Source organism: Phyllobates terribilis, unplaced genomic scaffold (genome assembly GCF_046119375.1).
Source record: "Phyllobates terribilis strain yellow unplaced genomic scaffold, ASM4611937v1 Scaffold_2__4_contigs__length_985480577, whole genome shotgun sequence".
Taxonomy (NCBI): domain Eukaryota; kingdom Metazoa; phylum Chordata; class Amphibia; order Anura; family Dendrobatidae; genus Phyllobates; species Phyllobates terribilis.
The window spans coordinates 387,260,000-387,277,232 of NW_027362762.1; the positions used below are offsets into that span (position 1 = coordinate 387,260,000).

The 17,233-nt window shown below is 41.7% G+C and overlaps 1 protein-coding gene across 6 annotated transcripts in view; it reads right to left on the minus strand.

Moving 5' to 3' along the window:
- Window positions 1-17,233, minus strand: part of EDAR (ectodysplasin A receptor) — a 178,101-nt gene that overhangs the window by 33,614 nt on the left and 127,254 nt on the right. The window lies entirely within an intron of this gene.

Genomic DNA, 17,233 nt, shown 5'->3' on the forward strand with positions numbered 1-17,233 from the left:
AAGGTGTTAAAGGTAGATTTTGGATAATGCTCAAAATAAGCACAAGACTTATTATTGAGTCTCTTCACAAATGTGTCATTAGGGATTGTCATCCACATAAAGGGTATCTATAAAACAATGAAATGCAGACACAGCATTCAACATACCTATAAAATCCAATGAAAGGCCATAACTTGCCAAAACAAAATGTGTTACGGCAATTAGCACTATCCATTCGCTAAAGTAACAATGGTAGAATAGCCTACAACAGATTCACAAAATGGGATGACACAAAGTGGCAACACATCATTTTAATATGGACTTTAGGTTTACTTATTTGCAAACAGGAGCTGATGCCAACATTGTCTGAGAAGGCAGCAGAACAGGTAGTATGAAATGTTTGCCTGATATACTGTGCTTTGTGTATCCTCCCTACATTTTTGAATCCTCAAACTGCAATATAGTCTTTCATACTAAATATTAGCCAAATGGAACCCCAGTAAGCAAGTAACGCTCGGTTCACACTGCCACTTGAAACTCCTTTGGCATTTACAACAGAAACTAAAATACAAGTGTGAACAGTGCCTAATGGAGTTTTACTTGTAGACCAAAGAGCTGCCTCTGTCAGGTTATGGTAGTCTTATATAAAATCTAACATTGGTGAAATGTGGTGGCGGAATATTAGGATCATATAGTGGCTCTTTATGAGTCTTCTGTTTGTCTTTCAATTCTATTTTTCAAGAAAATCAGATTATTTTTTTTTAAGATTTGTTCTACCAGCAGAGGTGACCTGTGACTATATTATGTTGCCCTAAAGGGGTTCCAGAAAAAAAGTCCAATCCATGGTAGATAAAATAACAAAACAAACGACACTTGACTTTTCTTTTCCCTGGAGATCCAGCGCAGTGGTCACTTCCCGTTTTACTCATCAATGAAGTAAAACCCCCGCACTCACATGTGTTTTCAATGCTTCTTTAATGGACAACCACAGAAGACGTTTCAGCCCATCCTGAGCTTTTATCAATAACTTCCTGGATTACTGCCATCACGGCTCCTGTCACTATTCCCCACAACATCTCCATACACAGGGACATGAGGTTCGGCAAATCATGTTTGTGTTTGCAGTAGAGAGAGGGGATTAAGATAAAAAGAATTGGGCAATGAAGCATAACATGTCGGATCCTTCATTCCCCTGAGAAACCGGAGGCCCCATAAACATAAGGCAGTTGGCCCCTGAAATTGGTAGGTTCAGCACAACCTGCTTTACTTTGTATGGGCACCTAAATGATGGCCATAGACATAATAATTGAGGCCATTTTTAGATATTTGGATATTTGCTGAGACAGTAAACTAAGTTTCTGGAATAAGCAAATGCTTTTAAAGGCTAATTGTCCTATGATTGCCCCCTTGTATTTATGTGGGAGTTGAGGAACATAGTAATTGGCAAAACAATTATTAAAATATGCAAAAAATGTATTAGGAAGAAATAAGTCCCTCAAATAAGCATAGAAACTGTCTAAAGCAATGATGCTGTGACGAAAAAGAAATTCTCTGTACAAAGGAGAAAAATATAAATTTTCATCAGATATGGGGGTTATATGAAAGCTGTATTGTGTTAAGCAGGTGCCATACAATATGTGATAATGCTGTTGATGAGATCAGCGGGAAGACAGAGTCATCACAAGTGGTCGTGTAATGTAATGTATGTTTGATCTCAGCTGGAACGCCAGTGAACTGCATTGTACAGCCTGTTAAAAGTGATAGCAAGTCAAAGCATGCTGGTAATATGAGAATCAGACAAAACATCAATTCATTTGAGTCTGATAATTAAAGGAAATACGAGGAGATAGTGACGGCTTGCTGTGGCCTGAACGATTTGGTTGGCAATTTTAGATTTCTGAGACTTGGCATGGTATAACCTAGTAACATTTTTGTGGAGAGTGCAACGACGGCTGAAAGCCAAAGATTTCGTATACCTGGCTGACTTGTAAAATGTGAAAACAATGAGCTAATCAGTCTGAGATGATATTGTGGTCATCGGAGGGGAGGAATGACCACCGCTGACCAAGGAGCACATAAACAAGGGATTTATACCCCCAGGTACAGTATTACTACAGAGTTACTACAGAGTTAAAGGGGTTGTCGAGGACTATTTTATTTTTTTACTTTGGGCCTGAAAACTAACAGACAGGTGGTTGATATATACCAGCCTGTTGTGCCCAGCGCCGATCTCTTCCGGTTCAGAGTGTTCACTCCTTGCAATGATTCTGCTGCTTCACATCAACAGAGCAGCTCTTCCTCTTCAAAGTTGCACTGACCTCTTATCCCTATGCTGTAAAAGCATAAAATGGCACTTCTTGGCCCTCCCCTATTGTTATACTAGCCTCCCCAATTGGCTGCAACACAACCACTTGATGCCATAGCTGCAAAGCATCAAGGGGTAGCCTACATGCCAGCGCATTCGCTGATGTTTCAGCAGTGTGTGAAATGGCACCAAGCTTTTTTTTTTTTTGCGATCCCCACTAATCGAATCGCAAAGTGTTCGAATTCGAGGGGACCTGCAAATTTCATGACATTCGGCTTGAAATTGATCCTCTGCGGATTGATCTGATCACCTATAGCTACAACATTGTAGCGTCGGCGTCCCTGCCCCCTGCTAGGCAGGGACGCCGTTCCCCTCACCTCTCCGCTCCGTGCCCGGCGGCTTCCTCCCGCTCTGCTGGCAGCGCGCGCTGCTTCCCGGCCTCTGTGCTTAGGGCGCGCGCGCCCTCCCCTTCTCTTAAAGGGGCCGCGCGCGCCGTCCTAAGGAGTCCCCGGCCAATGGCCGGAGGACCTCTCCATATATAAGGCACCTCCTCCAAAATGGAGGTGCCCGAGCAATGTTGTTGCAAAGCCTTCACTCTGCTTCAGCCCTCAGGTCCCGTTACCAGTTACCTGCCAGTCACCTGCCAGATTCCTGCCTGTTACCTGCCAGTCACCTGCCAGATTCCTGCTTGATACCTGCCTGATATCCGCTTACCTGCTTGCAAGCCTGCGGTCCGACGGTCTGCCTTCCGACACCTGTCAGTCTGTTTATAGACCAGCCTGCCCGCTCACCTGGGAGCGCTCACCTGCTACCAGCCTGCTAGCCTACCTGGAGGCTCTGCCGTCACTTGCTGTGACCACCTGCCTGTCCAGAGACTCTTGCCCGCTCACCTGGGAGCGCTCACCTGCTACCTGCCTGCTAGCCTACCTGGAGGCTCTGCCGTCACTTGCCGTGACCACCTGCCTGTCCAGAGACTCTTGCCCGCTCACCTGGGAGCGCTCACCTGCTACCTGCCCGCTAGCCTACCTGGAGGCTCTGCCGTCACTTGCTGGGACCACCTGCCTGTCCAGAGACTCTTGCCCGCTCACCTGGGAGCGCTCACCTGCTACCTGCCTGCTAGCCTACCTGGAGGCTCTGCCGTCACTTGCCGTGACCACCTGGCCGTCCAGAGACTCTTGCCCGCTCACCTGGGAGCGTCCGCCTTCTACCTGTCTGCTAGTCTACCCAGAGACTGTCCCTGTCACTTGCCGTGACTACCTGCCCCTCTACCCAGAGACTGTCCCTGTCACTTGCTGTGACTACCTGCCCTTCTTCCCAGAGACTGTCCCTGTCACTTGCCGTGATTACCTGCCCTTCTACCCAGAGACTGTCCCTGTCCTTGCCGTGACTACCTGCCCGTCTTCCCTGGGAGCCACCCACCTCCTTACAAGGACCGCCCCCTTGTATAGTTGCTCAGAGGTTCCGCCTCCCAGACCCGTTACAAACATATCAAAGATTATTTAAAACTATAGTCCATTAAATTAAATACTATTGATATATACTAAAACTACCAAAACACAGCAAAACATACATACTTTTAAAGCAGCAGAATAATATGTAGTAAATGAAAAAGAATAATAATTTATGGATATTTAATGACACATAGCTGTGCCAGATACCTCCGTTTTTATAGTTTATGTTTATATTAGGTTGCATAGTGTGGTTTTCCTAAAGAAAACTGATTTTCCTTTACAATTACTGTATAAAATGTTTTTATTGAGAAATTCCCAGCTGGATTTCTGCTTAAACATGGTAAAATAAGTATTTTTATGAATGATACATCACCTACTGCTTTTATTACACAAGGCTGTAGGTAATGTCAATGAAAATTAACAGGATAAAATATATGTATGTTTGGCACAAGTTTATATGAGCAGATAAAAATGTATGAAACTACAATTACCATCAAAATTAGAAAGGTACAGGAAATATAAAGAAGCAAAAAGATATGCAAGAGGAATTTAAAGTACACTACCGTTCAAAAGTTTGGGGTCACCCAGACAATTTTGTATTTTCCATGAAAACTCATACTTTTATTTATCAAATGAGTTGCAAAATGAATAGAAAATATAGTTCAAACATTGACAAGTTTAGAAATAATGATTTTTATTTGAAAGAATAATTTTCTCCTTCAAACTTTGCTTTCGTCAAAGAATGCTCCCTTTGCAGTAATTCCAGCATTGCAGACCTTTGGTATTCTAGTTGTTAATTTGCTGAGGTAATCTTGAGAAATTTCCCCTCATGCTTCCTGAAGCCCCTCACACAAGTTGGATTGGCTTGATGAGCACTTTTTGCATACCATACGGTCAAGCTGCTCCCACAACAGCTCAATGGGGTTGAGATCTGGTGACTGCACTGGCCACTCCATTACAGACAGAATACCAGCTGCCTGCTTCTTCCCTAAATAGTTCATGAATAATTTGGAGGTGTGCTTTGGGTCATTGTCCTGTTGTAGGATGAAATTGGCTCCAATCAAGCGCTGTCCACAGGGTATGGCATGGCATTGCAAAATGGAGTGATAGCCTTCCTTTTCAAAATCCCATTTACCTTGTACAAATCTCCCACTTTACCAGCACCAAAGCAACCCCAGACCATCACATTACCTGCTTGATAGATGACGTCAGGCACTCTTCCAGCATCTTTTCAGTTTTTCTGCGTCTCACAAATGTTCTTCTGTGTGATCCAAACACCTCAAACTTTGATTCATCTGTCTATAAAACTTTTTTCCAATCTTCCTCTGTCCAATGTCTGTGTTCTTTTGCCCATATTAATCTTTTCCTTTTATTAGCCAGTCTCAGATATGGCTTTTTCTTTGCCACTTTGCCCTGAAGGCCAGCATCCCAGAGTCGCCTCTTCACTGTAGACGTTGACACTGGCGTTTTGCGTGTACTATTTAATGAAGCTGCCAGTTGAGGAGCTGTGAGGCGTCAATATCTCAAACTACAGACTCTAATGTACTTGTCTTGTTGCTCAGTTGTGCAACGGGACCTCCCACTTCTCTTTCTACTCTGGTTAGAGCCTGTTTGTGCTCTCCTCTGAAGGGAGTAGTACACATCGTTGTAGGAAATCTTCAGTTTCTTGGCCAATTCTCACATGGAATAGCCTTCATTTCTAAGAACAAGAATAGACTGTCGAGTTTCACATGAAAGTTCTCTTTTTCTGGCCATTTTGAGAGTTTCATAGAACAAACAAATGTAATGCTCCAGATTCTCAACTAGCTCAAAGGAAGGTCAATTTTATAGCTTCTCAAATCAGCCAAACCGTTTTCAGCTGGGCTAACATACTTGTGCAAGGGTTTTCTAGGGTTTTCTAAACATCCATTAGCCTTCTTACACAGTTAGCAAACACAATGTACCATTAAAACACTGGAGTGGTGGTTGTTGGAAATAGGCCTCTATACACCTATGCAGATATTGCAATAAAAACAAGACGTTTGCAGCTAGAATAGTCATTTATCAGATTAACAGTGTATAGAGTGTATTTCTGATTCATTTAATGTTAACTTCATTGAAAAAAAATGTGCTTTTCTTTCAAAAATAATTACATTTCTAAATGACCCCAAACTTTTGAACTGTAGTGTACATTTTCACTTATTGCATCATGTACAGTAATATATGGCGCTATATAAATAATAATAATAATAATAATAATATACAGTGGATATAAAAAGTCTACATAACCCTGTTAAAATAGGTTTTTGGTATGTAAAAAATTAAACAACGAAGAATCACTTCTGATCTTTTCCCACCTTTAATGTCACCCATATTTTGTACAAATCCATTGAGAAACAGACTGAAATAATTTTGAGGAGGAAATAGAAATAATAAAAAAAATAATGTGGTTGTATAAGTGTGAACACCCTCTTATAACTGAGAATGTAGTTGTTTTCAGAATTATCCAATCACATTTAAACTCGTGTTAAATATATGTCAACACGCAACTTCCATCATTGAAGGTGATTCCGATTAACTCCATATAAAGTTTAGCTGCTCTAGTAGGATTTGCCTGACATTTTCTTAGTTGCATTTTACGGTAAAAGCCATGATCCATAAACAGCTTACAACGCTGCAAAGGAATCTCATTGCTGAAAATTATTAGTCAGGAGAAGGGTACAAAAAAAATCCAAGGCATTAGATATACTATGGAACACTGTGAAGACAGCCACTAAGCAGTGCCTTAAATTTGGCAAAACAGTAATACTACCTAGAACTGGACATCCCTCACAATTTAATGAAAAGACTAGAAGAAAATTGACCTGGGAAGCTGCCTAAAGGTCTACAGCAACAGAAATTTATGGCAGGTACTAGTTGTGTACTACATGTGACAACAATCTCCTGTCTTCTTCATATGTCTGCCATTTGGGGTAGTTTGGCAAAATGAAAGCATTTTATTACAAAGAAAAACATTCAAGTCCGACTATGTTTTGCCAAAACCCACATTAAGTCTGCCAAAAGCATGTGAGAAACGTGGTATGGTCTGATGAGACCAGGGTTGAACTTTTTGGTCATGTTTGACACAAAGCCAACATTGCATATCACCAAAATAACATGATGCCCACAGTGAAGCATGGTGGTTGCAGCATCATGTTTTGAGGCTGTTTTTTTGCAGCTGGAATAGGAGTTTTAGTCAAGGTGGAAGGAATTATGAACAGTTCCAAATATCAGTCAATTTTGCAACAGAACCTTCAGACCTCAGCTAAAAAGAGGAATTTCACTTTTCAGCACAACAACAACCCCACTTCTGAGTCACATAGAGTTCAGTGTGACCAGGACAGTCTGAAGAGCAGTGACATCACTGAGAAGAGGATTGGAACGATGCTGGATACCACAGAAAACAGCAGTAGGTGAGTATATCAACACAATCACACTGCAGTACATACACATATATACAGGTTTGGGGAAAAAAAAGTTTATAGGAGTACATTTTTAATAACGATCCAAACATTCGGACATACTGAATAACTGAAAAATGAATGAAATAGCCTTTATACCAGGCAAACAGCCATTACTATTCTGGAGCCAGCAGGATCAACCCTTCTATTGCCTAAGCTGAGCAGACTTACTTATTATAGTTAGCTATAACAATATTTGAATAGTCTTCTTATGTGCTTCTATTCTGTACAAAATAGTCAGTTTTATGTTATAATCAAAATGGAAAACACAATCCATTCAGTGTGCCTATAATGAAAACCCCATGTACTTGAAATCTAACAGATACGTGCTACATTACAAAAATGTCAATATCTTACAGGTTATTAAGAAGTACTGGGAATATTGTACAGAGAAGGGAAAGTGTATCTATGTTCTGAAGTTATACCTTGCTGAAAAAAGCAGACTTTGGTTACTGTCTATGATATTATTGTAAAAAATGAATGGTAAATTTAAGAATTATATATTGTATGCAGTATATTTTTTAGCTATTGTACAGGTAAATGTTGGTATTATGTATCCTGAAAGCAAAAACCTTCAAAAACTGAAAACATATTTAAAAGGGCAGAAATATTCACATAGCTATAGGCCCCGCAAAAGTTGTTCTTCTGAAAATCTTACATTTGTGTAGAGTAGTAACATAAATAAAAAGAAAGATGGATTGTCAGGAGGGGGGCACTGTGCGTGGCAACCTGGTAGCTCTTAATAGGGATTCCATGGACAAGCTTAGCACTGTCACTCCATCTACAAAATCCCAAAGGTTTCCCTGACCTTCGCCATTTTCCTTCTGCATAGGGATCTGGACTTACCCTCAGCCTCTTGGGTTGCATCTACAGAGTAGCTAGCTGCTGGCTGGTGAAGTGGGCTGGCAGATGGTAGACAGGAAGCTACGTCAATACCAACATGTTCGGAACAGAAGCAGAAATTTCATGCAGAAGAATGATCAAAATACGGGTCGAGGTCAAACAACTAGAACCAACTAAGCAGGGCACAGGCTGAAAATCACAAGTAAACCAGTATCTACATAGGAGATATGCATTTAGGAGAACAAATAGCTAGCAGTCCTGCCCAGGACAAATAGCTGGGAGCTAATAATAGCCAGAGACAGAAGTTAACCCTTAGCTCCCTGCCTGGCTGGTAAGCACAATTTCTAGCAAATACACAGAACTATCATGTTGTCACCCCATACCCCACGGATCGAAGACGTGGCACTGCCGGTAACAGAAGCAGAAACAGAAGGGGTACACAATGATACAGATATCACATACATAAATAGAATAATCTATAAATATATAGATACTCATAAGTAAAGGAATGGTCTTCTCAAAGAGATAAACTTTTGTAACATTTTTACAGTAGATACCCAAATTCAGTAAATGACTATTACTGGAATTCTTATTTTGAAATAAAAACAGGACAATTGAGACTGAAAAGGTGTGAACAACAATAGGCAACAAGGGCCAAAAACAAATACTTCTGTTAAAAAAATTAGAGGGAACAGATTGCACTGTGTATTTGAGGAGGCATTTGGCCCACGAGCAGCATTTAAATACCATCACAATGTGCTCTGGCATTTATCCATGGCTTGGTCAATAACGTACATAAGGCTTTCAGTATTCATTGTTGGCACCTACTGGTATTAGCAAGCATTTGCCCAAACCACAAAGCTCATTCTTTAGGAAAACAGTAGTAAATTAATCAGTAACAATTGTGTAATGATGCAAGGGAGCAGGAAAAAGAATCATCAGAAATTTAAAGGAGTAAAGTCCTGGTAATCTGTATCAGGGGTAAGACGGGGTATTTGTATCTATCTATGCATATTCCATATAACAGTTTTTTTTCATACAAAGGGGACATTATGCTTTTTATCGACAGGATATTAAAATCCTAAGAGTTGTTGGAAAGTTGTATCGGCAGGGAATAGCTGAGACGACATGCCATCATATGCCTTTTGGTTTTCTATCAAACTAAACTGGATTTTCTTGCCCCATTGACTGAATGTAATCACCTCACAATATCAAATGAACAATGAATTTCAAAGCAAGAACTAAAATAAATTTGTGATCAAAGCAAGTGGAGAAAGATATTAAGAAACCATAATAAGATCCACATGAAACATATGTAAAACATGAGGATGGAACTACTATACTATAGCAACATCTACACTTCCAGATTCGACAGATCTGACAGTCTGATCCCATCATGAGTGAAGAAAGAACTGTGGAAAATTACTTAATATTTTAACAATTTTCTGAGTTTCTACTCAGAAAAGAGTTACAAACCTTTACAGCATTTCTTTTTTTCTCCCCCTTCTGCACCAGATGAAAGCAATTGGGCAGAAAAGAGGAAATGAAAGTCTAGAAAGAACAGAAAACACATGCCTACAAGAAAGACACAGGCCGGGACTAGGCCCTTACTATTTAAGATGCAGGATTAGTGACAAAAAGCTTTCTCCATATGGTCGGATTCAGTTCTCTTTTGTCTACTTTTCTTAGCCACATATTTCTGTGAAAAAGATATAGCTGAAGTACAAAATAAACGCCAAGAACAATTATGGAGACACCAGCAGCTGTAGAGTTTAATACAACAAATGGTATTGAATATAAATGGTATATACTGTAATGTATATTGGTTAAATGTCATGACTAAATCATAGGTAAAGGTAAAAATAGTGGAAATGCATTGTACTTACTTGCTAAAATGTTTAGATAATGTGTCCGTGCATCCCCCTACTCTGGAACTCTCCACCCCAACATATCAGACTCTCACCTACCGTGGAAACCTTCAAAACCAACCTAAAGACCTACCTCTTCCGACAAGCGTACAACCTGCAGAAACCCTCGTCCTAGCATACCGTTGCACGACCACCTACTGTATCCTTACCCATCCCTTGTAGACTGTGAGCCCTCGCGGGCAGGGTCCTCTCCCGGTACCAGTCGATGACTTATTTTGTTCAAGATTATTGTACTTTTTTTATTATGTATACCCCTTTTTACATATAAAGCACCATGAAATAAATGTCACTATAATAATAAATAAGAAATAATATGTACAGGAAACCCATATAGCTCTACAATACAGTGGTGCTGTAAATTTTTTGAACCCTTCAGAATTTCATATTTTTCTACATAAATTTGACCTAAACTTACATCAGATTTTCACACAAGTCCTAAAAGTAGATAACGAGATCCAAATCTAACAAAAGTAAAAAGTTATACTTTTATAATTTTTTTATTGAGTAAATGTATCCAATATCACATGTCTGCGAGTAGAAAAAGTATGCGACCCTTTAGGATTAACAGATAATTTTGAAAGTGAAATTAGAAATTCCTATAGATTCACAAACATTCAAGCACCACTGTATATAGCCTAGTTATATTTGTATTTAAATTTTCTATCCTGCGACATCCCCACTCTCATCTTGGGGGACTTTCACATCCCAATTGGCGATCCCCTTTCCCTATCTGCCGCTCATCTTTTATCACTAACCTCCTCCTTCGGCCTTACACAGCTTACTAATTCTCCTACACATGAAGACGGGAACACGCTGGACCTGATCTTCTCCTGGCTCTGCTCGGTACATGATTTTACTAACTCTCCTCTTCCGCTCTCTGACCACAACCTTCTTTCATTCTCTGTCAAGAACTGTGACTCTACTCAAGACGCCCTCACTTTCCATAGTTATAGAAATATACGCGCCATTAACACCCAGAAATTTATGAAAACGTTGCAATCATCATTGGCCCCAATCTCTTCCCTCTCATGTCCTGACTCTGCACTGAAACATTATAATGAAACATTGCAATGCATCCTGGATGAAGCCGCACCTCCTACACATAGAAAAACTCTGCACAGACGGCAAAAGCCCTGGCACACGCCGCAAACATGTTTTCTCCAGCGGTGCTCCAGGTGCGCTGAATTGCTGTGGAGAAAATCTAATCTGGCCGACGATTTCATCCATTATAAATTTATGCTTAAAACATATAACTCTGCCCTTCAGCTCTCCAAACAAACCTACTTTAACAACCTCATCATCTCATTGTCCAATAATCCTAAACGCCTGACCACCGACCTCAGCGCTGACGATCTGGCCAATTATTTCAAAGAAAAAATTGACCATATCCGACAGGAAATTTTCTCCCAATCTCCAAGTGTTACACATGCTCCTCCCTCCCACATTGTATCTTGCTCACTTTCTGACTTTGAATCAGTCGCGGAAGAAGAAGTGATCAGGCTTCTTGCATCTTCTCGCCCTACCACCTGCACCAGTGACCCTATTCCCTCACATCTCCTTCAGTTCCTTTCTCCAACTGCCACCACTCACCTAACTAAAATATTCAACCTCTCCCTCTCATCTGGTAATTTTCCCTCCTCTTGTAAACATGCCAGCATACATCCATTATTTAAAAAACCATCCCTTGAACAGAACTGTGCTGCAAACTACAGACCTGTCTCCAATCTTCCTTTCATCTCTAAACTCCTGGAACGCTTGGTCCACTTCCATCTAATCCGCTATCTCTCAGACTTCTTGACCCTTTATAATCTGGCTTCCGCTCTTTACACTTTACTGAAACTGCACTCACTAAAGTCTCTAATGATCTACTAACAGCTAAATCTAATGGTCACTACTCCCTCCTGATTCTCCTGGATCTCTCTGCAGCATTCAACACTGAGGATCACCAGCTCCTGCTCACTATGCTCCACTCTTTTAGCTTCAAGGACACGCTCTTATTCTTTCTCGTCTGGACTATTGCAACTCTTTACTAATCGGTCTCCCTCTTACCAAACTTTCCCCTCTCCAATCTGTCCTGAACGCAGCAGCCAGGATCATATTCCTCACCAACCGATACACCAACGCCTCTTCCCTGTGCCAGAAATTGCACTGGTTGCCCATCCAATGCAGAGTTCAATATAAACTTATCACTCTTACCCACAAAGCGCTCCATGCTTCATCACCCCCCCACATCTCCACCCTCGTCTCAGTCTACCACCCTACCCGTGCCCTCCGTTCTGCCAATGACTTAAAACTAAAATCCTCCACAATCCGAACTTCCCACTCCCGTCTCCAAGATTTCTCACGTGCTGCACCAATTCTTTGTAATGCACTACCCGGGACAATTCGATTAATTCCCAATACCCACAATTTTAAGCATGCCCTAAAAACCCATTTCTTTAGACTGGCCTATTGCCTCAACATACTTATCTAACTGTCCTAGTTTGGCCCATATGTGACACGCAGAAGTAGTGCTATTGCAGAGTGTGACATGCAGAAGTAGTGCTATTGCTTTAAAAGCATTCAGCAACTATTAGAAGTAACACAAGCACAGGAGACAGGAAATGTTATGCTCCAGAGGCATCCAGCAACTAGAGGGGTTAACACAGTCACAGGAGAAGGGGAGTGTTTTATCAGAGCACCAGGGGGATTGTGGGTAAGTTATTTAGAGAAGAGAAGAGAAAGGTGGTGTGTGTGTGTTCTGTATCTTACAGAAGCACCCCTGCAAGTGAAAAGAATTCAAGTCAGGAGTGAAGCTAAGCACAGGCCAGGTAGAGTTCCTGAACTAGCAGTGCAGAGTATTGTCAGGCAGAAAGATAAGGACTGGAAAAATGGTGTCACAGGGATCATCTCCCTCAGCAAACCCTCCCCCCCTCCTCCATCTCACTGTTCTGTAAAGAATGCTGTGTTCATTAATGTGCCTTTGCATTAGAACTGTGCTGTCCTGTACTACTGGGAAGACTGTGAACTGTTGTGTTGCTAAGGAAACTGTACTGTTTGTCACTGGAGCCTGTTGCTCATAAGACTTAACTTGCACTGGCTGTGCGGCTTCTTATTAAATGCTACTGTTCTACCGTTTTTGAGCACTCTTGTCAAGTGTGTCTGGTCAGCAAGTGAAACAACCTACGTGTCTGTGCCTGAGGGTCAATACCCCTGTGTGCCTGAGAGAAGCTGCAGCACATGGTCTATGGTCACCCTGAGTAACGGTTCCCCCAGGATTCCAAAGAATTAATGTAACCTGTCTCACCCCTATCTGAACCTAGCGGGGTGCGTGTAACGCATATTAAAATTTTCTTCAAATTCATGTTCATACCATCCATGCACTGAATAGCCTCTGTCTGTACTGTACACATACTGGCTGGCGACCAATATATGTAGTGTTATGTACATACCAGATTTAGTATGTTATGTCTGTATTATACAACATATGTACATGTTACCTTTTGTGTCCCCCTTATTTCCTTAGAGATTGTAAGCTTGCAAGCAGGGCCCTCACTCCTTTTGATATGAGTTATGCTTATTCTGTAACGTCTGTATTGTCTGTATAAGTCCCCCCTAAAATTGTGCTGCGGAATATGTTGGCACTATAAAAATAAAAATTATTATTATTATATATTTTTTTCTAAATCTCAGGTGTCCATACATTCATGAGCATATTTGCCCAATCCTGCATATTTTGACAGGACTAGGTAACAATCTTATGTGCATAGGGGTCTTGATGATGTTGGAGAAAAAAAGAATCAAGCATATTGAATTTAAATGCTCGATCCTTTTGTTTTCAGGGTAGATACTGCTGCCAGAGGTGTCTGGCAGTGGCTTGGCCAAGTGTGCATATAAAGAGTAGGATTAATGGCTGTTGGCAGATCTAGTGTTCAGCTGACAGCAATTATAGGTAATCTCATTTTGTAATTCTGGCACAATGAGAACTGAATAAAAAGCTAGACGTATGATTCCAGTTTTATATTTGCCTCCATGCAGGTTCTGGGCACATGACTCTGCTGGGTGCATGAGGCCATCAGTGGAACACTATTGATATGTGGTAAAAAGTGAGATTTCCTGTATAAATCAGGGCCTGCAGGTCAATGTAAAGAAAAAAATCTGATCTTAAAATGAACTGGCAATGATAGTATTGTAAATAATTCAGAGATCCAGAACTTAAAAAATATTTACAACCAGTTTTGTAGCTTCTGCAACCAAGGTTTCATCCAACCTGGCAGAATCTGTAGAGGTGAATTCTAGGCTTGACCCGTATAAAGGCCCCGTCACACTAAGCGATGCAGCAGCGATCCCGACAACGATACGACCTGTCAGGGATCGTTGCTGCATCGCTAATACATCGCTGGTGAGCTGTCAAACAGGCAGGCTCACCAGCGATCAGGGGAGCAGCGATATCGTGGAAAGAATCGTTCCACGATGTCCTGCTCCCGTTACCAGCCTGCTGCAAGCAGGAGCAGGCTGGTAACTATGGTAAACATCGGGTTACTAAGTGCGCGTGTGCCCCTAGTAACCCGCTGTTTACCATGGATACCACTCTGTTACGGTGCGCGGGAGCCTCCGCGCACCGTAGCAGAGTGGTATCCATGGTAAACAGCGGGTTACTAAGTGCGCGCGTGCCCCTAGTAACCCGATGTTTACCATAGTTACCAGCCAGATCGTTGGTCCCGCTGGTCACACACAGCGATGTGTGCTGGCCAGCGGGAGGCCAACGACCAAAAAATGATCCAGGACACTTTGCAACGATCAGCGACCTCACAGCAGGGGCCTGATCGTTGCAAAGTGTCACACATAGCGACATCGCTGGTGAGGTCGCTGGTGAGTCACCAAAACCGTGACTCAGCAGCGATATCGCTAGCGATATCGCTATGTGAGACGGGGGCTTAAGGCTTTAGATGTTGTTTATCTAGACTTCTCAAAGCCATTTGGTACTGTTACAAATAAAAGGTTGGTACATATGAAATTGTGGACACTGGGGGAAAATGTCTGTAATTTGGTCACAATGATTAGTGGTATACCATAGGGGTCAGTATTGGGAACTCTTCTTTAAAATATATTAAATAATGACCATGCAGATGACCAACAATGAAAATTTCAATATTAGTAGAGGATAGTAAGATACATAATGTAATCAACACAGAAGGTTATTAGATAATATTACAGATAGATAATGGTTTTCTGGATATTTTATCAGGAAAGTTGAAAATAAAGCTATGTATTGACGAAGAGAAAAAAAATTAATTATGTATAAAATGGTCAAATTGCCACTAAAAAGGATTTGGGAATATAGGTATACGGTAATCATAGCTATAACAATGAAAGCCAGGCAACTGCTGCCAAGGCAAACAAAATAATAGGATGCATCCAAAGAATCATACAAACTCATGACAAGACATAGATTTGTCTCTATACGAGTCAAACACATACATTGGGCCTTGGGGGAGATTTATGAAATTGAGTAGAAGAAAAATTGTCTAACTTGCCCATAGCTGCCAATCACAGTGCAGCTTTTAATGTAACTGTGCAGTTCAAGATATGAAAGCTGAGATCTGATTGGTTGCTATAGGCAATAGTTACTGGCTTTTAAGACAGTTATTATGCTTATAGCATAGCACCAACATACTCTACTGCACCTTACAGACATTTCAATTACAGTTCCCATTGGAAATCACATATACATTCCCTATTCGTCTGTCTCTCGAGTGTGGTAGGAAACCCAAAGAAAATATACAAACTCCTTGGAGATGTTGTCCTTGTTGGGATATGATCCCAGGACCCCAGCGCTGCAAAGCTAAAGTGCTAACCGCTGAGCCACCATGCTGTTCACAGAAGAGAAGGAAATTATTTGAAGACAACATTTAATACACCTGAGGAACACTACGAGTATCTTATGATGCTTTTGCATTGCACAGCAACAGTGCTAACCACTCAGCCACCAAACTAGGAAAATTGTGTACAGTTTTGGGCACCAACTGATAGAAAGGATACAGCATATCTGCAGCGAAGAGGTAGAATGGTCAGACTGATTAAGAGAATGGGTGGAGTGCAGTACCAAGCAAGATTATAAAACTACTACTAAGTTCAGTGTGGAGATCTGTCCACTAATCTTTGACTCAAGAAATGATTCAGATTTTCTCGGAAATCGGAAAAAAAACATTTTCTCTGTTATAATACAGTTAGTAGCTGCCTCTTGTGGTTTTGCCTTCTTCTGAATCCACATGCTAAGGTTTTGGGTTGAACTCGATGGACCTGTCTTTTTTTTACCTTACTAAGTATGTTACTATGTTACAGCAAGAAACCATAGGTTACAAAAATTCTCTACTCTTATATATATAAACATATATATATATATATATATATATATATATAAAATAAAAATGTAAATATTCGTTTGTTCAAAATCTTAAATCTCCGAAAGTTCTTCACCGATTGCTTTAACATTTTGACATAACGTTGCATTCGAATACACGCATGTTTTTATATACCTAATATGTTTTTATATACCAGCTGTTGGACATAAAAGCAACAGCGAGAGGGGGTGTTACGAATTCAGTCCCAGGCTGACTCTCCCCGGCTGCCCGGCATTCTCCCCCCTTAGTGACATCTCATTCATAAACCCTTCTCCCTCTCCTTCATTCACCGCAGCCGCTGCCTGTGCTCTGCTTCTTTCATGTCCCCCGTGGGGGTTGGGGAAAAGGGGAATGACGAGACCATCTGTTTGAGGCCGAAAGATGCTGCTACTCATCATCACCACCGCCTGAGAGGCGGCCGCCTCTGCTCTCTGTAACCACTGCTGCGGCTTCTTCTTCTCCGGCAGGTGAGTCTTATTTCTGACTGCGCAACAGCAAATGGGGGAGGGAGGGAAGGAGAGAGGGAGGCTGCATGGAGAGGCACAGACCGCAACCTCTGCTCTAAGCGCTGAGCTGGGCCCGAGCCTCGCAGCAGTGGGCGGATGGCGAGCGAGTGCAAATCCCACTGCGCCATCGGCCGGAGCGACGTTGTGATCGGGCCGGTACCGGCCTGGGACATGTCAAGCGGATCACCCCCTCCTCCTCTGTCGCCACCTGCCTTCATCTCTGCGCCCCCTCCTGTCACATTCCCTATGTACTAGGGAATTGCATAACTAGCAATCCCTAACATGACCGGCTCCATTGTGATACCTGACAGCAATTACCGACCTCTTTAGTTACCTGTGCAGAGTACAGGCCTGCAGGG